We start from the raw sequence: 24780 nt of genomic DNA, 5'->3' as shown, positions 1-24780 counted from the left end.
GCTTTACATATTATTTTGTTTCCTCGTATTTGCAATCCTTGTAACCGCTGAGTCAAGGTAGCGAGCAAAGGTTCGATGGCCATGGCAAAAAGTGCCATGGACAACGGACAACCTTGCCTGACGGAACATGCGATCTCGACTGGCCGGCTAGGCTGTCCATTTATGATGATTCTGGAGTAGTTATTCGTTACCAAACGTCGTATGAGGTCGACGAATCTCGGCGGAAAACCCATTGCGCCTATCGTTTTCAGGAGGTAGGAGTGGCTGATCCTGTCGAAGGCTTTATCGAAATCTAACGACACGATGGCACATTATAGTCGACATACTTCTGCTATTGAAATTATGTCGCGATAGTCGGACAGCGTCTGCTGAATTTTCCTACCTTTGCCCGCGCTAGACTGATATGGGCCGGTGACGCTGGCCATTACATTTTTAAGTCTGTGGGCTAAGAGCCGCGAAAAAATTTTATAGTCACTGTTCAGCAGAGTGATTGGTCTCAAATTTCCAATTTTCTTGCCAGGCGATTTTTTTGCGATTAACACTATCATACCTTCGCGAAAATCTTTCGGTATCTCCTTATTGAGGTTCAGAAGTTCATTACAGATGTATGTAATTCTATGTTTTATATGTTCCCAGAAGACTTGATAAAATTCTGCTGGTATGCCGTCAGCTCCAGGGGATTTATGTTTTGCACTTTGATAGACAGCATAGTGTACATCGTCTTCGGTCGCCTCCGCTATTAGAGCTTCCGCGTACGCGTTACCAACGCGTCCTTGCAGGTGGGTCAGTAAATCGTCCTGTGCTTTTTCGTCTACCTCTTTATGTGAAAACAAGTTGTCGAAATGGGTTAGTATTTCTGCTTTTATGTCGTTGTGCATTGTCAAGGTGGTTCCATTATCAGTTTTAAGCTCCGTCAGTATTTTGCAGAATCCTCGTTTAGTTTCACGAATCACATGATATACCGAAGTGGCTTATTTTTGCGCCACAGTCTCTGCTCTTGACCTTATTTGGTATCCTTCAAGCTGTTGTCGCCCTAATGTCAGTATTTTTGCCTGGATTTTTTAAATTCTCCCATGGTTCCCAATAGCTGTAGCACCTTGCAGGTAGAGTTCTCGGAGACAATGAAAGTAAAATTCTATCGTTATTTTCCGCCAAAAGCTCTTCTCCCGGGAGTAGTTGATGAAACATCTCCGGATCTGAGGTTTGGCGCATTTGAGCCACCAATCCAAAGTCGAGTGGTAAGAGATGAGTTTGGTCTCGCAGGCTCTCCAAGTGGTGAGAAAGGCTTCTCGACAGGCAGGATCTTTTAAGTGTGAAACATTAAGTTTCCATGGCCCTTTATATCGACAGGTTCCTTGTCGTTCCAAATTTAATGTGCATATATATGCAGCGTGGTCCGAAAAAACGGTTGGCGAAACTTCAGACTGCAGGATGCGGTGTTTCAGATTGGGCGAGACATATATTCGATCCAACCGGCTCGCTGAATGATTAGTGAGGTGGGTAAAGCCGGGTGCCGCGCCGTGCTTTTGCTCCCACGAATCAGTTAAACGGAGGTCGGTGACGATACGTTCCAGGTCCGGCGATTTGTTGTAGTTCGGAGTTTGGTCTTTGGCATGTATGACACTGTTAAAGTCGCCTCCAAGGATGGTATGGGTGCAGTGTACACCAAACAAAGGAACAATTCCCTCCTTAAAAAACTGTGCTCGTTGGCACCGATTGGTAGAACCAGATGGGGCATAGACATTAATAATCCTGGTGTTATAAAGCGTGCCGGCAATGCCTCTGCCGTTAGGCAGTTTTGTTACGTCTGTAATGACGACGCCCTCTTTGAAAAGAAATGCGGTACCCAAATCACATCCAATTCCAGGATTGACTATAGCATTATACCCCTGTATGAAGTCAAGTTTGATGTTTGTTACTTCTTATAAAAACAAAATGTCCACATCAGCTGCATACAGGAAATCTTTTAAATTTTGTAAATTAAATGTGCTACAAATTTTATTGATCTTCAGCGTAGCGATCTTATAGGCCTGCAACGGAACTACGTTACCGAAGACGGGAGTGTAATTAGGAAAAACTCTGGCAACATATCATTTCGAAAAAACATTAAGAAATCTGACCCAAGAGACATGTGGACACAAGTCAGTAAAACCGTTCAGACTAGAAATATTCATGACTTGGGAAGGGATCAGTCGGCTTCTCCGTGTCTGGGACAGTATCCGTCGCGGCGATGACATTCAAGACGACGTCATCTCGTGGTGTGGCCATCGTGGTGACTGTAACGGTTCCTGTGGTGTCCATAATTTCGTCCTCCTTTGTAGTGTCGTCGACATCGTCTGCCCACGGATTCGACAGCCCTGCCATCGGTTCGTCATTAAGTGGTGCACTATATTCAGGTGTATGCTGGTGATTTTTATCTTCGGTTCGGGTAATTGCTACGTCAGCGGAGGGCAAACTGGCAGAACCTGAGGTACTATCCAAGGACACAGGGTCTTCGTTAGGTGACTGCTGATTGCACTGCAAGTTCTCAGATACAGATTGACGTATTTTGCCCCCTATTTGCTTCGCCTGTTCACGCAGTTGTGGTGCAGTCTGCTCTGCACCTTGACGCGCGATCCTCCGTTTTTTAGATTTCTTAGGAGGTGCGTCTCGTGGTGGACTTTGGACGGTACCTGAAGAAGCCTCAGGTTGCAAAGTAGCACTACTCGAAGTGACTGACGCCAGGTCTGATTTCATTGCATTTGACGGGCTGTGGTCAGTGCCTAAGGCAGCTGCAGGATTCGGAGGAGCACCACTAGAAACGGCTGGTTGCGAGTCCGTTTTCTGTGCACCTGATACGCTTTTGATACCTCCTAAAGAAGCTCCAGGATGCCGAGGAGCACTACCGGAAGCGACTGAGGTCGCGTCCGTATCCATTGCCTCATTGGGCGATTCCACGGCGACAAGGGCAGGATCAGATATGTCTTCGCAGGAGGGTTGAGTGTCTACAGATGCTACACCTGAGTCGGTCGGTTGGTCGGTCGCTTGTGGGTCGGTATTCGTAGTAACTTCGGGGGGCGCAGTGGCGCTTGCAAAACCGCGCGCTACGGCGACGTATGTCACGGGCAGCGTTGACATAGCAGGGGGCCTGACGACATCGCCGGCAGGCAGTTGCGCCACTCGCCTTTGAACACATTCTGCACGAACGTGGCCTGGTAAATTGCAGACAGCGCACGTTTTCGGTTGCTCATCATACATCACAACAGCTCTATATCCGCAGACGTTTATAAACGACGGAATGTGCTTCTGCAATTCGACTTTTAATTGGCGCACACCATTCAAAACAAGGAATTTGTGTGCAGCACACCACTGTTCGGCAATATTACTCAAAACTTTCGCGTATGGAGCAATAACAGCATTTATCTGGTCACTTGTAATTTCAAAGGGAAGTTCAAAGACTCGCACGGTCCGAATACCTAGACCAGCATGGGCAACGGTAACCTAACCAACATTTCCGTTAGCATGTTTAAATTTCAGAATGCCACCACAAGATCGAACTATCCCTTCACACAATTCTGGACTGGCAAGTTTCACGAAAACCACACTGTTCATAATCGAGAAATGTATGCCGATAATATCTTCAAGTCCTATTTTAACATCATCCTCTAACCACTGTTCAACATCAAATGACCTCGGTCGGACAAAGTTGCGATCAAACGTGAATTTCAAAGTATCTTTTCGTTGCGGTTGCGACATCTCTTAATTCTTTTTCATGTCTACACAAATACTATAGACAGCGACGCGTTGCAGCAAGAGCAGAGACTTACCACGCGGAGCTAACGCAGCACAGCACACAGCACGGCACGTCCGACCTCCAGCGCAGCCGCTGGCTGACTGCCACTGAGCTAAAGAGGCGCGGCCTAGAGGTACTTTTGCGTACTTCGTCCTTACGGTCGTCTGGATCATCAGACTTCAGCTGAGAACACTTCATATTACCGACTAATATTTGCAGCTATGGCGCCCCATTACTGCTTGGCCACACATCTGACACATAACCGATGTGCTCTCCAAACAACAACACTTGCGTTTCAGAACATGTCTTTCACACATGTCTACAAAATCACCTTCACCTTCAAATACAGTTTCTTTGCGACTGACAGAGACGTAGGCAAAGTTTAAAGTTGCTATTTCCATTACATCACGTTAATCAGAAAAACGGTAATTTACATCTGCAGCGGAACAAAAATCCGTTTTGCCCAGTGTGGGGCTCGAACCCACGACCCTGAGATTAAGAGTCTCATGCTCTACCGACTCAGCTAGCCCAGCCGCTTCAGTGAATACTTGCCGGGTAGCACGTCACTCAGTACTCGTTTGGGTTGGGTGGTCCAATACAGAATCTCACCATGTTGCCTAATGTCTTCCTAACGTCACACTCGTCACGTACTTCACAATTATTTCATAATCATTTCTGAGAGGTAAAGGATTGCATGACATCCTGCAGAGCTAGTGGCGTCAAAATCAACACTCATACTTGATGTGACTCAAAAGGCGAACGAGTTACTTTCCGACGTTGTTTTAGATGTGCAAGTGCCAGTAGAAACTCGCGGTGACGGCACTCTGCCGAACATTTCGCTAGTTAACACCGGTCTTGTAGTGTGTGTTTCAAGCTGAAGAGCATCTCAAAGCAGAAAATGGTCAACAGCAACATTCAGAAAGTTTCGTACTGCTCAAATGCTACATTAAAACGATATGTTTCTTTTTCAGAACTGATAAAACACCAGCGTGACAGCATTCGAACCTGTAATCTTCAGATCCGAAGTCCGACGCCTTATCCATTAGGCCACACAGTCACTGACGACCAAGTGCAACTTGTATATGACTCATCTCGAAACGCTCACACCCCCCTGATAATTTGTGTTTTCGTTCTACACAGCCGCTGCCCTTGCTCTTTCCCACCCATTCGTTACATTCAACCTCTTACGTGACCGACCAAAGATAGACTGGGAAACAAGACCACACACTTTGTGCATACGGAATCGAAGGCAGGCGTGCCTCGCCGCATTTGCCACGATGGCCATTTGCTACTTCTGCAGAAGCGGCGGCGGCGACGACGACGACGACGACGACGACGACGACGACGACGACGACGACCGCGAGAGGCTCAGACATATGTGAGAAATACATCTATAAAATGTAATTCAGACTGCCTCGTCCCACCTTATGCTGTACCGCTTTGGCAAAGGCTTTATCTGCGCCATTCGCCTTAATCACATCTGAGAGTAATTCTTAATAAAAGGCATGTCGCTAATTGTTCGTCATCACAGATACTGTTTGCTATACGGCCACGACGCGCAATTGATTTCCAAAATACGGCCTCCTCCTTTGAGGATGGAACTCACGACCCTTGGTTTACTAGTCCAGTGCTCTACCACTGCGCTAAAGAGGCGCGGCCTGGAGGTACTTTTGCGTACTTCGTCCTTACGGTCGTCTGGATCATCAGACTTCAGCTGACAACACTCCATATTACCGACTAATATTTGCAGCTATGGCGACCCATTACTGCTTGGCCACACATCTGACACATAACCGATGTGCTCTCCAAACAACAACACTTGCATTTCAGAACATGTCTTTCACACATGTCTACAAAATCACCTTCACCTTCAAATACAGTTTCTTTGCGACTGACAGAGACGTAGGCAAAGTTTAAAGTTGCTATTTCCATTACATCACGTTAATCAGAAAAACGGTAATTTACATCTGCAGCGGAACAAAATTCCGGTCCGCCCAGCGTGGGGCTCGAACCCACGACCCTGAGATTAAGAGTCTCATGCTCTACAGACTGAGCTAGCCCGCCTGCTTCGGTGAATACTTTCCGGGTAGCACGTCACACAGTACTCGTTTGGGTTGGGTGGTCCCATACAGAATCTCTCCATGCTGCCTAATGTTTTCCTAACGTCACACTCGTCACGTACTTCACTTTTATTTCATAATCATTTCTGAGAGGTAAAGGAATTGCATGACAACCTGCAGAGCTAGTGGCGTCAAAATTAACACTCATACTTGATGTGACTCAAAAGGCGAACGAGTTACTTTCCGACGTTGTTTTAGATGTGCAAGTGCCAGTGGAAACTCGGGGTGACTGCACTCTGCCGACCATTTCGCTAGTTAACACCGGTATTGTAGTGTGTGTTTCAAGCTCAAGAGCATCTCCAAGCAGAAAATGGTCAACAGCAACATTCAGACGGTTTCGTACTGCTCAAATGCTACATTAAAACGGTATGTTTCTTTTTCAGAACTGATAAAACACGAGCGTGACAGCACTCGAACCTGTAATCTTCAGATCCGACGTCCGACGCCTTATCCATTAGGCCACACAGTCTCTGACGACCAAGTGCAACTTGTTTATGACTCATCTCGAAACGCTCACACCCCCTGATAATTTGAGTTTTCGTTCTACACAGCCGCTGCCCTTTCTCTTTCCCACCCATTCGTTACATTCAACCTCTTACGTGACCGACCAAAGATAGACTGGGAAACAAGACCACACAATTTGTGCATACGGAATCGAAGGCAGGGCGTGCCTCGCCGCATTTGCCACGATGGCCATTTGCTACTTCTGCAGAAGCGGCGGCCGCGACGACGACGACAACGACGACGAAGATGACGACGGCGAGAGGCTCTGACATATGTGAGAAATACAACTATAAAATGTAATTCAGAATGCCTCGTCCCACCATATGCTGTACCGCTTTGGCAAAGGCTTTATCTGCGCCATTCGCCTTAATCACATCTGAGAGTAATTATTAATAAAAGGCATGTCGCTAATTGTTCGTCATCACAGATACTGTTTGCTATACGGCCACGAAGCGCAATTGATTTCCAAAATACGGCCTCCTCCTTTGGGGATGGAACTCACGACCCTTGGTTTACTAGTCCAGTGATCTACCACTGCGCTAAAGAGGCGCGGCCTAGCGGTACATTTGCGTACTTCGTCCTTACTATCGTCTGGATCATCAGACTTCAGCTGACAACACTCCATATTACCGACTAATATTTGCAGCTATGGCGACCCATTACTGCTTGGCCACGCATCTGACACATAACCGATGTGCTCTCCAAACAACAACACTTGCATTTCAGAACATGTCTTTCACACATGTCTACAAAATCACCTTCACCTTCAAATACAGTTTCTTTGCGACTGACAGAGACGTAGGCAAAGTTTAAAGTTGCTATTTCCATTACATCACGTTAATCAGAAAAACGGTAATTTACATCTGCAGCGGAACAAAATTCCGTTCCGCCCAGGGTGGGGCTCGAACCCACGACCCTGTGATTAAGAGTCTCATGCTCTACAGACTGAGCTAGCCCGCCAGCTTCGGTGAATACTTGACGGGTAGGACGTCACACAGTACTCGTTTGGGTTGGGTTGTCCCATACAGAATCTCTCCATGCTGCCTAATGTTTTCCTAACGTCACACTCGTCACGTACTTCACTTTTATTTCATAATCATTTCTGAGAGGTAAAGGAATTGCATGACAACCTGCAGAGCTAGTGGCGTCAAAATTAACACTCATACTTGATGTGACTCAAAAGGCGAACGAGTTACTTTCCGACGTTGTTTTAGATGTGCAAGTGCCAGTGGAAACTCGGGGTGACTGCACTCTGCCGACCATTTCGCTAGTTAACACCGGTATTGTAGTGTGTGTTTCAAGCTCAAGAGCATCTCCAAGCAGAAAATGGTCAACAGCAACGGTCAGACGGTTTCGTACTGCTCAAATGCTACATTAAAACGGTATGTTTCTTTTTCAGAACTGATAAAACACGAGCGTGACAGCATTCGAACCTGTAATCTTCAGATCCGACGTCCGACGCCTTATCCATTAGGCCACACAGTCACTGACGACCAAGTGCAATTTGTTTATGACTCTTCTCGAAACGCTCACACCCCTGATAATTTGTGCTTTCGTTCTATACAGCCGCTGCCCTTGCTCTTTCCCACCCATTCGTTACATTCAACCTCTTACGTGACCGACCAAAGATAGACTGGGAAACAAGAACACACACTTTGTGCATACAGAATCGAAGGCAGGGCGTGCCTCGCCGCATTTGCCACGATGGCCATTTGCTACTTCTGCAGAAGCGGCGGCGGCGACGACGACGACGACGACGACGACGACGACGACGACGACGACGACGACCGCGAGAGGCTCTGACATATGTGAGAAATACATCTATAAAATGTAATTCAGACTGCCTCGACCCACCTTATGCTGTACCGCTTTGGCAAAGGCTTTATCTGCGCCATTCGCCTTAATCACATCTGAGAGTAATCCTTAATAAAAGGCATGTCGCTAATTGTTCGTCATCACAGATACTGTTTGCTATACGGCCACGACGCGCAATTGATTTCCAAAATACGGCCTCCTCTTTTGAGGACGGAACTCACGACCCTTTGTTTACTAGTCCAGTGCTCTACCACTTCTCTAAAGAGGCGCGGCCTAGCGGTACTTTTGCGTACTTCGTCCTTACGGTTGTCTGGATCATCTGACATCAGCTGACAACACTTCATATTACCGACTAATATTTGCAGCTATGGCGACCCATTACTGCTTGGCCACACATCTGACACATAACCGATGTGCTCTCCAAACAACAACACTTGCATTTCAGAACATGTCTTTTACACATGTCTACAAAATCACCTTCACCTTCAAATACAGTTTCTTTGCGACTGACAGAGACGTAGGCAAAGTTTAAAGTTGCTATTTCCATTACATCACGTTAATCAGAAAAACGGTAATTTACATCTGCAGCGGAACAAAATTCCGGTCCGCCCAGCGTGGGGCTCGAACCCACAACCCTGAGATTAAGAGTCTCATGCTCTACAGACTGAGCTTGCCCGCCTGCTTCGGTGAATACTTTCCGGGTAGCACGTCACACAGTACTCGTTTGGGTTGGGTGGTCCCATACAGAATCTCTCCATGCTGCCTAATGTTTTCCTAACGTCACACTCGTCACGTACTTCACTTTTATTTCATAATCATTTCTGAGAGGTAAAGGAATTGCATGACAACCTGCAGAGCTAGTGGCGTCAAAATTAACACTCATACTTGATGTGACTCAAAAGGCGAACGAGTTACTTTCCGACGTTGTTTTAGATGTGCAAGTGCCAGTGGAAACTCGGGGTGACTGCACTCTGCCGACCATTTCGCTAGTTAACACCGGTATTGTAGTGTGTGTTTCAAGCTCAAGAGCATCTCCAAGCAGAAAATGGTCAACAGCAACGGTCAGACGGTTTCGTACTGCTCAAATGCTACATTAAAACGGTATGTTTCTTTTTCAGAACTGATAAAACACCAGCGTGACAGCATTCGAACCTGTAATCTTCAGATCCGACGTCCGACGCCTTATCCATTAGGCCACACAGTCACTGACGACCAAGTGCAACTTGTATATGACTCATCTCGAAACGCTCACACCCCTGATAATTTGTGTTTTCGTTCTACACAGCCGCTGCCCTTGCTCTTTCCCACCCATTCGTTACATTCAACCTCTTACGTGACCGACCAAAGATAGACTGGGAAACAAGAACACACACTTTGTGCATACGGAATCGAAGGCAGGGCGTGCCTCGCCGCATTTGCCACGATGGCCATTTGCTACTTCTGCAGAAGCGGCGGTGGCGACGACGACGACGACGACGACGACGACGACGACGACCGCGAGAGGCTCTGACATATGTGAGACATACATCTATAAAATGTAATTCAGACTGCCTCGACCCACCTTATGCTGTACCGCTTTGGCAAAGGCTTTATCTGCGCCATTCGCCTTAATCACATCTGAGAGTAATCCTTAATAAAAGGCATGTCGCTAATTGTTCGTCATCACAGATACTGTTTGCTATACGGCCACGACGCGCAATTGATTTCCAAAACACGGCCTCCTCCTTTGGGGATGGAACTCACGACCCTTGGTTTACTAGTCCAGTGCTCTACCACTGCGCTAAAAAGGCGCGGTCTAGCGGTACTTTTGCGTACTTCGTCCTTACGGTTGTCTGGATCATCAGACTTCAGCTGACAACACTTCATATTACCGACTAATATTTGCAGCTATGGCGACCCATTACTGCTTGGCCACACATCTGAGACATAACCGATGTGCTCTCCAAACAACAACACTTGCATTTCAGAACATGTCTTTCACACATGTCTACAAAATCACCTTCACCTTGAAATACAGTTTCTTTGCGACTGACAGAGACGTAGGCAAAGTTTAAAGTTGCTATTTCCATTACATCACGTTAATCAGAAAAACGATAATTTACATCTGCAGCGGAACAAAATTCCGGTCCGCCCAGCGTGGGGCTCGAACCCACGACCCTGAGATTACGAGTCTCATGCTCTACAGACTGAGCTAGCCCGCCTGCTTCGGTGAATACTTGCCGGGTAGCACGTCACACAGTACTCGTTTGGGTTGGGTCGTCCCATACAGAATCTCTCCATGCTGCCTAATGTTTTCCCAACGTCACACTCGTCACGTACTTCACTTTTATTTCACAGTCATTTCTGAGAGGTAAAGGAATTGCATGACAACCTGCAGAGCTAGTGGCGTCAAAATTAACACTCATACTTGATGTGACTCAAAAGGCGAACGAGTTACTTTCCGACGTTGTTTTAGATGTGCAAGTGCCAGTGGAAACTCGGGGTGACTGCACTCTGCCGACCATTTCGCTAGTTAACACCGGTATTGTAGTGTGTGTTTCAAGCTCAAGAGCATCTCCAAGCAGAAAATGGTCAACAGCAACGGTCAGACGGTTTCGTACTGCTCAAATGCTACATTAAAACGGTATGTTTCTTTTTCAGAACTGATAAAACACCAGCGTGACAGCATTCGAACCTGTAATCTTCAGATCCGACGTCCGACGCCTTATCCATTAGGCCACACAGTCACTGACGTCCAAGTGCAACTTGTATATGACTCATCTCGAAACGCTCACACCCCTGATAATTTGTGTTTTCGTTCTACACAGCCGCTGCCCTTGCTCTTTCCCACCCATTCGTTACATTCAACCTCTTAAGTGACCGACCAAAGATAGACTGGGAAACAAGAACACACACTTTGTGCATACGGAATCGAAGGCAAGGGCGTGCCTCGCCGCATTTGCCACGATGGCCATTTTCTACTTCTGCAGAAGCGGCGGCGGCGGCGGCGGCGACGACGACGACGACGACGACGACGACGACGACGACGACGACGACCGCGATAGGCTCTGACATATGTGAGAAATACATCTATAAAATGTAATTCAGACTGCCTCGACCCACCTTATGCTGTACCGCTTTGGCAAAGGCTTTATCTGCGCCATTCGCCTTAAACACATCGGAGAGTAATCCTTAATAAAAGGCATGTCGCTAATTGTTCGTCATCACAGATACTGTTTGCTATACGGCCACGACGCGCAACTGATTTCCAAAATACGACTTCCTCGTTTGAGGATGGAACTCACGATCCTTGGTTTACTAGTCCAGTGCTCTACCACTGAGCTAAAGAGGCGCGGCCTAGCGGTACTTTTGTGTACTTCGTTCTACGGTCGTCTGAATCATCAGACTTCAGCTGACAACACTCAATATTACCGACTAATATTTGCAGCTATGGCGACCCATTACTGCTTGGCCACACATCTGACACATAACCGATGTGCTCTCCAAACAACAACACTTGCATTTCAGAACATGTCTTTCACACATGTCTACAAAATCACCTTCACCTTCAAATACAGTTTCTTTGCGACTGACAGAGACGTAGGCAAAGTTAGAAGTTGCTATTTCCATTACATCACGTTAATCAGAAAAACGGTAATTTACATCTGCAGTGGAACAAAATTCCGTTCCGCCCAGCGTGTGGCTCGAACCCACAACCCTGAGATTAAGAGTCTCATGCTCTACCGACCGAGCTAGCCCGGCTGCTTCAGTGAATACTTGGTTGGTAGCACGTCACACAGTACTCGTTTGGGTTGGGTGGTCCCATACAGAATCTCTCCATGCTGCCTAATGTTTTCCTAACGTCACACTCATCACATACTTCACTTTTATTTCATAATCATTTCTGAGAGGTAAAGGAATTGCATGACAACCTGCAGAGCTAGTTTCGTCAAAATTAACACTCATACTTGATGTGACTCAAAAGGCGAACGAGTTACTTTCCGACGTTGTTTTAGATGTGCAAGTGCCAGTGGAAACTCGGGGTGGCGGCACTCTGCCTACCATTTCGCTAGTTAACACCGGTCTTGTAGTGTGTGTTTCAAGCTCAAGAGCATCTCCAAGCAGAAAATGGTCAACAGCAACATTCCGACGGTTTCGTACTGCTCAAATGCTACAATAAAACGGTACGTTTCTTTTTCAGAACTGATAATACACGAGCGTGACAGCATTCGAACCTGTAATCTTCAGATCCGAAGCCCGACGCCTTATCCATTTTTTTTTTTTTGGGGGGCCTCCCTTCTCCCCACACAGCCCATCCATTCGCTCTCCTTTTATGCCTTCTTCGGCGAGCTTCTATGCTATATCGACTGTTTTTTTTTCAAATTTACTGTGACAGTTAGGGAAATGAAATGATGTTTGGCTTCTTCGCCATGTGAGGCTTCTCCTTCGTAGAACTGAAAATTGAAAAATTAAGGCTTCTTGGGAATTAATAAATTGTCACTCTTGCTTCATACTGAAAAAAATTAAACAAAAATAGAAAGATTGTAACTGAGGAACACGTGCAAGAAGCTTCCACTGCATTGTGTGCAACGAAACCACCTTCCGATATTACCGAGATCCTGGAAAATCATCATAGATGAAAGTAGTTGCTGGAGATATGGGGTTCATCCAGCAGTAAGTGTGAAGCCGCAGTGCCGTTTCGGGGTTCTGTCCGAGGCCTTCACGGCTACCGTAGCGGCCCTGGGGCACACGAAGTCCCCATGTACGTCACCCTCAACAGCGATCCCCTACTTTGGCCTTTGACTACATTTTTCGTAGACGAGGGCTATTAAGATGTTTATCCAATCCCTTGTCTCTGAAACAGAATGTGTAACATGTTACCAAAAGTTTTTTTGTGGTCCCTGCGCGTACATATCTGATAATATTTTGCTCGTTCGTATAATTCGTATTCTAAAACACGGTCATTGCCGTGTTCAGATATAACGTAATGTACATAATTGCCAAACAACCACAACACAGCATTGGTTTTCCGGACAGGGAAGAAAACACCATCGGGGAAGAGTAATTTTTCAACATTGATCTCAGTACTAACAGTTCTGGTTATAAAGGCTACCCGCCGTTGGAGTCCCCTCCATATTTCGGCGTATCCGCCACAGAGAAAGCGGTGGATCAATGTGTCAACTGCGTCACATCGGGTGCACACAATCGTGTCACTAAGACCAATGGAGTGCAACTTTTCGTTAGTGGAAACTACGTTATTAACAACTCGGTACCAGGTTGCCTGAATGTCGGAAGACAGTTCACAATTACTAATATTTTTCCAAATTCTTTTCCAGTCTTTGTCGGGATATCTGCACTCCATTTTGTTGACATGTTCTTTCGTTGTTAAGAGTTCCATTAATTTCCTGCAATTCCTTGATTGTGGATTCGTGACAATACTGTCCATGTAGCTAATCTCTAAAAAGAACTGGCGAATATATTTCAATTTATAATTAATTCCGCCTATATTTATGGGTGGACGTAAATTTTCTGGCTGTAGGAGTCGATACAGCCTGGCTGTAATACTATGTGGATGTTTTTCTATAATTTGTAGGGTCCTCTTTATATATAACGCCGTAGTCTTCCGCCATATATCTGTTAAACCTAGGCCACCTTCAGCGGAAGGTAACGTAACTGTACCGACTGCTACTCTAAAAATATTCCCTGTCCAAATAAATCGGCAAATGATACTCATTATACGTTTGGCAATGGGTTTCGAAACTGGCAATATTTGACCTATATTCCTCCCCCCATGAACCATGGACCTTGCCGTTGGTGGGGAGGCTTGCGTGCCTCAGCGATACAGATGGCCGTACCGTAGGTGCAACCACAACGGAGGGGTATCTGTTGAGAGGCCAGACAAACGTGTGGTTCCTGAAGAGGGGCAGCAGCCTTTTCAGTAGTTGCAGGGGCAACAGTCTGGATGATTGACTGATCTGGCCTTGCAACATTAACCAAAACGGCCTTGCTGTGCTGGTACTGCGAACGGCTGAAAGCAAGGGGAAACTACAGCCGTAATTTTTCCCGAGGACATGCAGCTTTACTGTATGATTAAATGATGATGGCATCCTCTTGGGCAAAATATTCCGGAGGTAAAATAGTCCCCCATTCGGATCTCCGGGCGGGGACTACTCAGGAGGATGTCGTTATCAGGAGAAAGAAAACTGGCGTTCTACGGATCGGAGCGTGGAATGTCAGATCCCTTATTCGGGCAGGTAGGTTAGAAAATTTAAAAAGGGAAATGGATAGGTTAAAGTTAGATATAGTGGGAATTAGTGAAGTTCGGTGGCAGGAGGAACAAGACTTCTGGTCAGGTGACTACAGGGTTATAAACACAAAATCAAATAGGGGTAATGCAGGAGTAGGTTTAATAATGAATAGGAAAATAGGAATGCGGGTAAGCTACTACAAACAGCATAGTGAACGCATTATTGTGGCCAAGATAGATACGAAGTCCACACCTACTACAGTAGTACAAGTTTATATGCCAACTAGCTCTGCAGATGATGAAGAAATTGAAGAAATGTACGATGAAATAAAAGAAATTATTCAGATAGTGAAGGGAGACGAAAATTTAATAGTAATGGGTGACTGGAATTCGAGTGTAGGAAAAGGGAGAGAAGGAAACATAGTAGGTGAATATGGATTGGGGCTAAGAAATGAAAGAGGAAGCCGCCTAGTAGAATTTTGCACGGAGCACAACTTAATCATAGCTAACACTTGGTTTAAGAATCATGAAAGAAGGTTGTATACGTGGAAGAACCCTGGAGATACTAAAAGGTATCAGATAGATTATATAATGGTAAGACAGAGATTTAGGAACCAGGTTTTAAGTTGTAAGACATTTCCAGGGGCAGATGTGGACTCTGACCACAATCTATTGGTTATGACCTGTAGATTAAAACTGAAGAAACTGCAAAAATGTGGGAAATTAAGGAGATGGGACTTGGGTAAACTGAAAGAACCAGAGGTTGTACAGAGTTTCAGAGAGAGCATAAGGGAACAATTGACTGGAATAGGGGAAAGAAGTACAGTAGAAGAAGAATGGGTAGCTCTGAGGGATGTAGTAGTGAAGGCAGCAGAGGATAAAGTAGGTACAAAGACGAGGGCTGCTAGAAATCCTTGGGTAACAGAAGAAATATTGAATTTAATTGATGAAAGGAGAAAATATAAAAATGCAGTAAATGAAGCAGGCAAAAGGGAATACAAACGTCTCAAAAATGCGATCGACAGGAAGTGCAAAGTGGCTAAACAGGGATGGCTAGAGGACAAATGTAAGGATGTAGAAGCTTATCTCACTAGGGGTAAGATAGATACTGCCTACAGGAAAATTAAAGAGACCTTTGGAGAGAAGAGAACCATGTGTATGAATATCAAGAGCTCAGATGGCAGCCCAGTTCTAAGCAAAGAAGGGAAGGCAGAAAGGTGGAAGGAGTATATAGAAGGTTTATACAAGGGCGATGTACTTGAGGACAATATTATGGAAATAGAAGAGGATGTAGATGAAGACGAAATGGGAGATACGATACTGCGTGAAGAGTTTGACAGAGCACTGAAAGACCTGAGTCGAAACAAGGCCCCCGGAGTAGACAACATTCCATTAGAACTACTGACGGCCTTGGGAGAGCCAGTCATGACAAAACTCTACCAGCTGGTGAGCAAGATGTATGAGACAGGCGAAATACCCTCAGACTTCAAGAAGAATATAATAATTCCAATCCCAAAGAAAGCAGGTGCTGACAGTTGTGAAAATTACCGAACTGTCAGTTTAATAAGCCACGGCTGCAAAATACTAACGCGAATTCTTTACAGACGAATGGAAAAACTGGTAGATGCAGACCTCGGGGAGGATCAGTTTGGATTCCGTCGAAATGTTGGAACACGTGAGGCAATACTGACCTTACGACTTATCTTAGAAGAAAGATTAAGAAAAGGCAAACCTACGTTTCTAGCATTTGTAGACTTAGAGAAAGCTTTTGACAATGTTGACTGGAATACTCTTTTTCAAATTCTAAAGGTGGCAGGGGTAAAATACAGGGAGCGAAAGGCTATTTACAATTTGTACAGAAACCAGGTGGCAGTCATAAAAGTCGAGGGGCATGAAAGGGAAGCAGTGGTGGGGAAAGGAGTGAGACAGGGTTGTAGCCTCTCCCCGATGTTATTCAATCTGTATATTCAGCAAGCAGTAAAGGAAACAAAAGAAAAATTTGGAGTAGGTATTAAAGTCCATGGAGACGAAGTAAAAACTTTGAGGTTCGCCGATGACATTGTAATTCTGTCAGAGACGGCAAAGGACTTGGAAGAGCAGTTGAACGGAATGGACAGTGTCTTGAAAGGAGGATATAAGATGAACATTAACAAAAGCAAAACGAGGATAATGGAATGTAGTCAAATTAAATCGGGTGATGCTGAGGGAATTAGATTAGGAAATGAGACACTTAAAGTAGTAAAGGAGTTTTGCTATTTAGGAAGTAAAATAACTGATAATGGTCGAAGTAGAGAGGATATAAAATGTAGACTGGCAATGGCAAGGAAAGCGTTTCTCAAGAAGAGAAATTTGTTAACATCGAATATAGATTTATGTATCAGGAAGTCGTTTCTGAAAGTATTTGTTTGGAGTGTAGCCATGTATGGAAGTGAAACATGGACGATAACTAGTTTGGACAAGAAGAGAATAGAAGCTTTCGAAATGTGGTGCTACAGAAGAATACTGAAGATAAGGTGGATAGATCACGTAACTAATGAGGAGGTATTGAATAGGATTGGGGAGAAGAGAAGTTTGTGGCACAACTTGACTAGAAGAAGGGATCGGTTGGTAGGACATGTTTTGAGGCATCAAGGGATCACAAATTTAGCATTGGAGGGCAGCGTGGAGGGTAAAAATCGTAGAGGGAGACCGAGAGATGAGTACACTAAGCAGATTCAGAAGGATGTAGGTTGCAGTAGGTACTGGGAGATGAAGCAGCTTGCACAGGATAGAGTAGCATGGAGAGCTGCATCAAACGAGTCTCAGGACTGATGACAACAACAACAACAACATATAGCTTTTGATAAAATGGACCAATTAATTATTCTGATTCGTTGTTTAATGTTCAGATGTCTGGTCTGATTGAGTATTGTTGCTCCTCTGATTGTATCCAGTACTTTCTTCCAATTGTAGGTCATGGTCTGAAGCGGACATCGGTAAAAGGTGACACCCAGAGCGGTGTGACGATCGATGGAGCGTGCCCATTCCAAACGGACATCTTGAAGACCTTTAAGATTTAAAAACGAACTCTTCACCTCGTTAACCCTAGCGCCTGTAGCTTCACAAAAGATCTGAATATTCGTAGTTAATTTCTCTAAATCTTCGTTACTACGAATAACCACTCCAACGTCATCAGCATATGCATTGGTGACGTTGTTAACGCCAGATATCGTGATGCCCTCAAGATCGACATCGAGTCTCCTTAGTAAAGGCTCCAGTGCAACAACATACAGGAGCATTGACAAAGGACTTCCCTGCGGGACGCCGTTGCGAATTTCAATGGGTGGAGTGAAATGCCCATTTACAGACACTTGTGTTTGGATGCCTTCAACAATGTTAATTAAAACTTGCACAAAATGTTGACTAAAACCCACATAGGTCAACGTTCTGAACAAAAATAAGTGGTTGACCCTGTCAAAAGCCTTTGAGAAGTCGATAAAGGCAAGGCCTCCTGGTGAGGATGACGTTGCAAAAATTGCAGAGACATCCCTATATTCACAAACAGTTTTAAAAATATTCCGCCCCGAGAGACAGGTTTGGTGGTCACCTATGATCTTCTCCATTAGAGGTCTCAGTCTTTCCTTCAGTACACGTGCAATTATTTTATAATCCGAGTTCATCAAACATATTGGTCTCAATTGATTGAGATCTTTAACTGTCGCGTTCCTTCCCTTTGGTATTAGCACAGTTACGCTTTCTTTGAACTCGTGTGGAACAGTAACACCTTGCAACACTTCATTTATCACTTCTGTGAATTGATTACCGATGAGAGGCCAAAATTTACAATAAAACTCTACAGGCAAGCCATCAGGCCCTGGGGACTTACGGGTAGGCGAATATTTAAGTATATCAAACACCTCCTCACATGTGATCGCAGTGGTAAGGGACACATTGTCCTCGTCATTGATAACGTTGTCGATACCTGTAGTTCGTAGCAAATCGTTCGCACAGTCTAGATTATACCGGGTATCAGTATATAACGTACGATAAAATCCATAAACTGCATTTAAAATGTCAGAGTGTTCCGTCAGCACCCAGTTATCGCCCACTCTAAGACAAGCAATAAACGCTCGTCTTCTATTTCTTTCATGTTCGAGTAAGTGGTACAGCGATGCGTTTTCGTCCTCCACTGTTGTCGGGACACGAGATTTAATTTTTAAACCCTCCAGCTGTTGTCGCTTGAGACTTATGAGGTGAGCCTTGATCTTCTTTATTTCAATGAAAACCTCATCAGTCATCTGCTGAGCTGATAGTTCCCTTAAGCATGTATAGTAAAATTCAACGGTATTGCGAGACCACATCGCTCGCTCCCTCCCGTAAGCTATTAGGGATGATCTCAATTTCTTTTTAGCACATGAGGTCCACCACGCAAGGCGAGAGCTGTATTTATGGCGCATACGTAGAGCAGCCTGCCATACCTCCGCTACTGTTCTTGATAGGGCACCCTCAAACAACATATGGGTATTCAGCTTCCATAAGAGGCGACCCCAATACGTTCCTTGCTTCTGAAACCGAATGCTGCATTTCACTGCGAGATGGTCCGAAAAGGTAGTGGGAATTACTTCGATACTACTGATTTTATTTTCCAGGTTTGCTGTGACGTATATTCTGTCTATTCTGCTTTGCGAGCGACTACTGATGTACGTAAATTTGACTAACGTGGGGTATTTGCTTTCCCACACGTCTGTCCACTTCATGTTTGTCACCAAAGCCGCCAGTTCCCTGGAGAAGTTAAAATTTGGTCGCTGATCCTTTTTGTGAAGTACACAATTAAAGTCACCACCGATTAAAGCTTCCGCCGGATTCCCCTTAAGTAAATAGAATATATCGTTCTTAAAAAAATTAGCCCTATCATCTCTAGCGTTGTTACCAGAGGGGACATATACATTTAAAACAGTAGTAGTAAAAATTTTACAACTGATGCCCCTCCCATTTTCTAACAGACAGATATCCTTCACATCAATACCATCTTTGACAAGGATCGCAGTCCCACATGTGGCTTCCGGTGCAATATTTAAAATCTCTTGAAAACCTGGGACATAAAAGTTGTGGACATTAAATTCCTGTAGGAGGGCTATATCAGTATCCGACTGGTAAAGGAAATCTTTTAAAGAAGCGACTTTCGTTTCACTGCGAATCCGATTTATATTAATCGTGGTCACATTATATGTCAGTTCCGTTGGCATAGGTGCAGGTAAAAGAAATTGGCTAATGAAGTATACCCCATGCAGAGTCACGTCTGTACCATTCCATTCTGTCTGTCAGAAAGAAAAATAGACATTAAAAAAAAAATTAAATGCCACTAGCATGTGTCAGGTCCATCTCCATTCCGTGGTCGGTGCGATCTTCTTGGGCAACGGCCCAATCAAGTCCTTTTCCTGAGACAGTTCGGTCTAAATCCATAGTAGTGCCGGTCTGCAAACCTGCGACGCCAAGCGGTGCGCGAGGTTGTTGTTGAAGATCATCTGCATCGGCACGACTCATCTCCGCTTCAGTACACTCGTTAACTCGTGCTACTGGGCATTGTTCTCGTAGTCGTTCATTATCCCTTAAATGTTTTAACTTTTCCCGCAATGCAGGAGCTAAACTCTCTGCTGCTTTGTGTGCCAATCTCCTCTTCTTGCCTTTCTTCGAAGATCTCTTCGGCGATCTAGCAGGAGATGAAGTTTGCGACCTGTCAGGAGAAGTACCGGATGATACGTCTGACGTCGCCTGTTCCTTTTTTCGGACAAAAGTCCGCGTATCGCATTCCACAACGGCAGAAGGAGGCGCATCTTTATCCATGGCTCCCACTGGTAGCAACCCAGTCTCCAATTCTACACTATCGCTCGTTGTGGTTTCCTTGACGCAAGTGTCTTCTGTGGGCGCCAACGTGAAACCAATGTCCAGATTGCTATCTTCGTTCATAGTTCCCGCAGAGTGGATGCCTGAAGCGTCCACTCCTCTGAAGCTAGTGGCAATATCCTCACGTTGGTGGGAATCCTGACGACGCAAGGAAACCTCCGTTGCGGGTATTTGGGGATCTTCGGCCGAGTCCGCGGAAGAACGAGCAACCACAGTGGGAGAGTTGGAAAAAGTTGGCGTCTGCATAGATTCGAGGGGCGCGGAGCTGATCGGCAGACCATCCGCAAATCTAGAGCTTGAAGCCGGAGTATCATCGACAACCGCCCGCGAGGCAGCAGGCTCCCCGCGCACAGGCGGCACCGACTCGCCTCGGCTGCGGAAGTCAGCAGCGGCAGCGTATGACAACTTCATACCAACAACAGGGCCGGAACTCGGCATCTCGTCACGCGGTAACTGCGGGACACGCCTCCGTGAACATTCTGCACGAATATGTTCCGTGGAATTGCATAAAGCGCAAGTCCGCGGTTGCCCATCATAGATAATCAAAGCACGATACCCACAAATATTAAGATAAGAGGGGACATGCTTCTGTAATTCAATCTTAATTTGCCTTACGCCGTTCAAGACAGGAAACATATGAGCTTCAGACCACCTTTCTGCCACATTGGAAATAATTCTGCCATAAGGCCGAAGGGCAACATTAAGTTCTTCGGGCGGAATTTCAAAAGGGAGCTCAAACACTCTGATCGTACGAATCCCGTACCCAGCATGACTAACAGCAACGTCACTCACATTCCCATCAGAATGATTAAACTTCACGCTACCTCCGCAACGATCCACAATGGAACTACATAATTCTGGACTTTTCATCTTCAGATACACAGCATTTGTCACAAACGAGAGATAAACTCCGACAACATCATCACCGTTAATCAATACTTTTTCGATAAACCATGCTTTAATTTCAAATGCTTTAGGTCGAACGAAATTTCGATCGAAAGTAAACTTGATTGTGTCTTTCCTCAAATAATTCGACCTATTCATTCTAGAACTTCATGAATACAAGTGCAACACGAATAGCGGCTTAGCAGCACCACTAACGTCAAACGCAGCGACTCAGCCTATGTTTACTACAGCCAGACGTCCAGCTCCGCCACACGTCCGTCCCGCTCGGCGGCTGACTCGCAACTGCTCCATTAGGCCACACAGTCACTGACGACCAAATGCAACTTGTATATGACTCATCTCGAAACGCTCACACCCCTGATAATTTGTGTTTTCGTTCTACACAGCCGCTGCCCTTGCTCTTTCCCACCCATTCGTTACATTCAACCTCTTACGTGACCGACCAAATATAGACTGGGAAACAAGACCACACACTTTGTGCATACGGAATCGAAGTCAGGGCGTGCCTCGCCGCATTTGCCACGATGGCCATTTGCTACTTCTGCAGAAGCGGCGGCGGCGACGACGACGACGACGACGACGACGACGACGACGACCGCGAGAGGCTCTGACATATGTGAGAAATACATCTATAAAATGTAATTCAGACTGCCTCGTCCCCCCTTATGCTGTACCGCTTTGGCAAAGGCTTTATCTGCGCCATTCGCCTTAATCACATCTGAGAGTAATCCTTAGTAAAAGGCATGTCGCTAATTGTTCGTCATCACAGATACTGTTTGCTATACGGCCACGACGCGTAATTGATTTCCAAAATACGGCCTCCTCTTTTGAGGATGGAACTCACGACCCTTGGTTTACTAGTCCAGTGCTCTACCACTGCGCTAAAGAGGCGTGGCCTAGCGGTACTTTTGCGTACTTCGTCCTTACGGTCGTCTGGATCATCAGACTTCAGCTGACAACACTTCATATTACCGACTAATATTTGCAGCTATGGCGACCCATTACTGCTTGGCCACACATCTGACACATAACCGATGTGCTCTCCAAACAACAACACTTGCATTTCAGAACATGTCTTTCACACATGTTTACAAAATCACCTTCACCTTCAAATACAGTTTCTTTGCGACTGACAGAGACGTAGGCAAAGTTTGAAGTTGCTATTTCCATTACATCACGTTAATCAGAAAATTGGTAATTTACATCTGCAGCGGAACAAAATTCCGTTCCACCCAGCGTGGGGCTCGAACCCACGACCCTGAGATTAAGAGTCTCATGCTCTACCGACTGAGCTAGCCCGGCTGCTTCAGTGAATACTTGCCGGGTAGCACGTCACACAGTACTCGTTTGGGTTGGGTGGTCCCATACAGAATCTCTCCATGCTGCCTAATGTTTTCCTAACGTCACACTCGTCACGTACTTCACTTTTATTTCATAATCATTTCTGAGAGGTAAAGGAATGGCATGACAACCTGCAGAGCTAGTGGCGTCAAAATTAACACTCATACTTGATGTGACTCAAAAGGCGAACGAGTTACTTTCCGACGTTGTTTTAGATGTGCAAGTGCCAGTGGAAACTCGGGGTGACGGCACTCTGCCGACCATTTCGCTAGTTAACACCGGTCTTGTAGTGTGTGTTTCAAGCTCAAGAGCATCTCCAAGCAGAAAATGGTCAACAGCAACATTCAGACGGTTACGTACTGCTCAAATGCTACATTAAAACGGTATGTTTCTTTTTCAGAACTGATAAAACACGAGCGTGACAGCATTCGAACCCGTAATCTTCAGATCGGAAGCCCGACGCCTTATCCATTAGGCCACACAGTCACTGACGACCAAGTGCAACTTGTATATGACTCATCTCGAAACGCTCACACCCCTGATAATTTGTGTTTTCGTTCTACACATCCGCTGCCCTTGCTCTTTCCCACCCATTCATTACATTCAACCTCTTACGTGACCGACCTAAGATAGACTGGGAAACAAGACCACACACTTTGTGCATACGGAATCGAAGGCAGGCGTGCCTCGCCGCATTTGCCACGATGGCCATTTGCTACTTCTGCAGAAGCGGCGGCGGCGACAACGACGACGGCGACGACGACCGCGAGAGGCTCTGACATATGTGAGAAATACATCTATAAAATGTAATTTAGACTTCCTCGTCCCACCTTATGCTGTACCGCTTTGGCAAAGGCTTTATCTGCGCCATTCGCCTTAATCACATCTGAGAGTAATCCTTAGTAAAATGCATGTCGCTAATTGTTCGTCATCACAGATACTGTTTGCTATACGGCCACGACGCGTAATTGATTTCCGAAATACGGCCTCCTCTTTTGAGGATGGAACTCACGACCCTTGGTTTACTAGTCCAGTGCTCTACCACTGCGCTAAATAGGCGCGGGCTAGCGGTACTTTTGCGTACTTCGTCCTTACGGTCGTCTGGATCATCAGACTTCAGCTGACAACACTTCATATTACCGACTAATATTTGCAGCTATGGCGACCCATTACTGCTTGGCCACACATCTGACACATAACCGACGTGCTCTCCAAACAACAACACTTGCATTTCAGAACATGTCTTTCACACATGTCTACAAAATCACCTTCACCTTCAAATACAGTTTCTTTGCGACTGACAGAGACGTAGGCAAAGTTTGAAGTTGCTATTTCCATTACATCACGTTAATCAGAAAAACGGTAATTTACATCTGCAGCGAAACAAAATTCCGTTCCACCCAGCGTGGGGCGCGAACCCACAACCTTTAGATTAAGAGTCTCATGCTCTACCGACTGAGCTAGCCCGGCTGCTTCGGTGAATACTTGCCGGGTAGCACGTCACACAGTACTCGTTTGGGTTGGGTGGTCCCATACAGAATCTCTCCATGCTGCCTAATGTTTTCCTAACGTCACACTCGTCACGTACTTCACTTTTATTTCATAATCATTTCTGAGAGGTAAAGGAATTGCATGACAACCTGCAGAGCTAGTGGCGTCAAAATTAACACTCATACTTGATGTGACTCAAAAGGCGAACGAGTTACTTTCCGACGTTGTTTTAGATGTGCAAGTGCCAGTGGAAACTCGGGGTGACGGCACTCTGCCGACCATTTCGCTAGTTAACACCGGCCTTGTAGTGTGTGTTTCAAGCTCAAGAGCATCTCCAAGCAGAAAATGGTCAACAGCAACATTCAGACGGTTTCGTACTGCTCAAATGCTACATTAAAACGGTATGTTTCTTTTTGAGAACTGATAAAACACGAGCGTGACAGCATTCGAACCCGTAATCTTCAGATCCGAAGCCCGACGCCTTATCTATTAGGCCACACAGTCACTGACGACCAAGTGCAACTTGTATATGACTCATCTCGAAACGCTCACACCCCTGATAATTTGTGTTTTCGTTCTACACATCCGCTGCCCTTGCTCTTTCCCACCCATTCGTTACATTCAACCTCTTACGTGACCGACCAAAGATAGACTGGGAAACAAGACCACACACTTTGTGCATACGGAATCGAAGGCAGGGCGTGCCTCGCCGCATTTGCCAC

The 24780-nt window shown here is 45.6% G+C and overlaps 6 non-coding genes across 6 annotated transcripts; all 6 read right to left on the bottom strand.

The window, feature by feature from the left end:
- Positions 1–4232: 4232 nt before the first annotated feature.
- Trnak-cuu (transfer RNA lysine (anticodon CUU)) lies at positions 4233–4305 on the bottom strand. Its single transcript has one exon. It is a non-coding gene; the product is annotated as a tRNA-Lys (tRNA).
- A 1458-nt stretch (positions 4306–5763) lies between these two features.
- On the bottom strand, positions 5764–5836 carry Trnak-cuu (transfer RNA lysine (anticodon CUU)). The gene has a single exon. It is a non-coding gene; the product is annotated as a tRNA-Lys (tRNA).
- A 4503-nt stretch (positions 5837–10339) lies between these two features.
- On the bottom strand, positions 10340–10412 carry Trnat-cgu (transfer RNA threonine (anticodon CGU)). The gene has a single exon. It is a non-coding gene; the product is annotated as a tRNA-Thr (tRNA).
- A 1467-nt stretch (positions 10413–11879) lies between these two features.
- Trnak-cuu (transfer RNA lysine (anticodon CUU)) lies at positions 11880–11952 on the bottom strand. Its single transcript has one exon. It is a non-coding gene; the product is annotated as a tRNA-Lys (tRNA).
- Positions 11953–22455: 10503 nt separating this feature from the next.
- Positions 22456–22528, bottom strand: Trnak-cuu (transfer RNA lysine (anticodon CUU)). The gene has a single exon. It is a non-coding gene; the product is annotated as a tRNA-Lys (tRNA).
- A 1436-nt stretch (positions 22529–23964) lies between these two features.
- On the bottom strand, positions 23965–24037 carry Trnak-cuu (transfer RNA lysine (anticodon CUU)). The gene has a single exon. It is a non-coding gene; the product is annotated as a tRNA-Lys (tRNA).
- Between the last annotated feature and the right edge of the window lie 743 nt (positions 24038–24780).

The sequence above is a fragment of the Schistocerca gregaria genome, chromosome 8, assembly GCF_023897955.1.
Source record: "Schistocerca gregaria isolate iqSchGreg1 chromosome 8, iqSchGreg1.2, whole genome shotgun sequence".
Lineage (NCBI taxonomy): Eukaryota > Metazoa > Arthropoda > Insecta > Orthoptera > Acrididae > Schistocerca > Schistocerca gregaria.
Note: the sequence above shows the minus strand (reverse complement) of the source record. Positions and strands in the feature narration are given on the sequence as shown.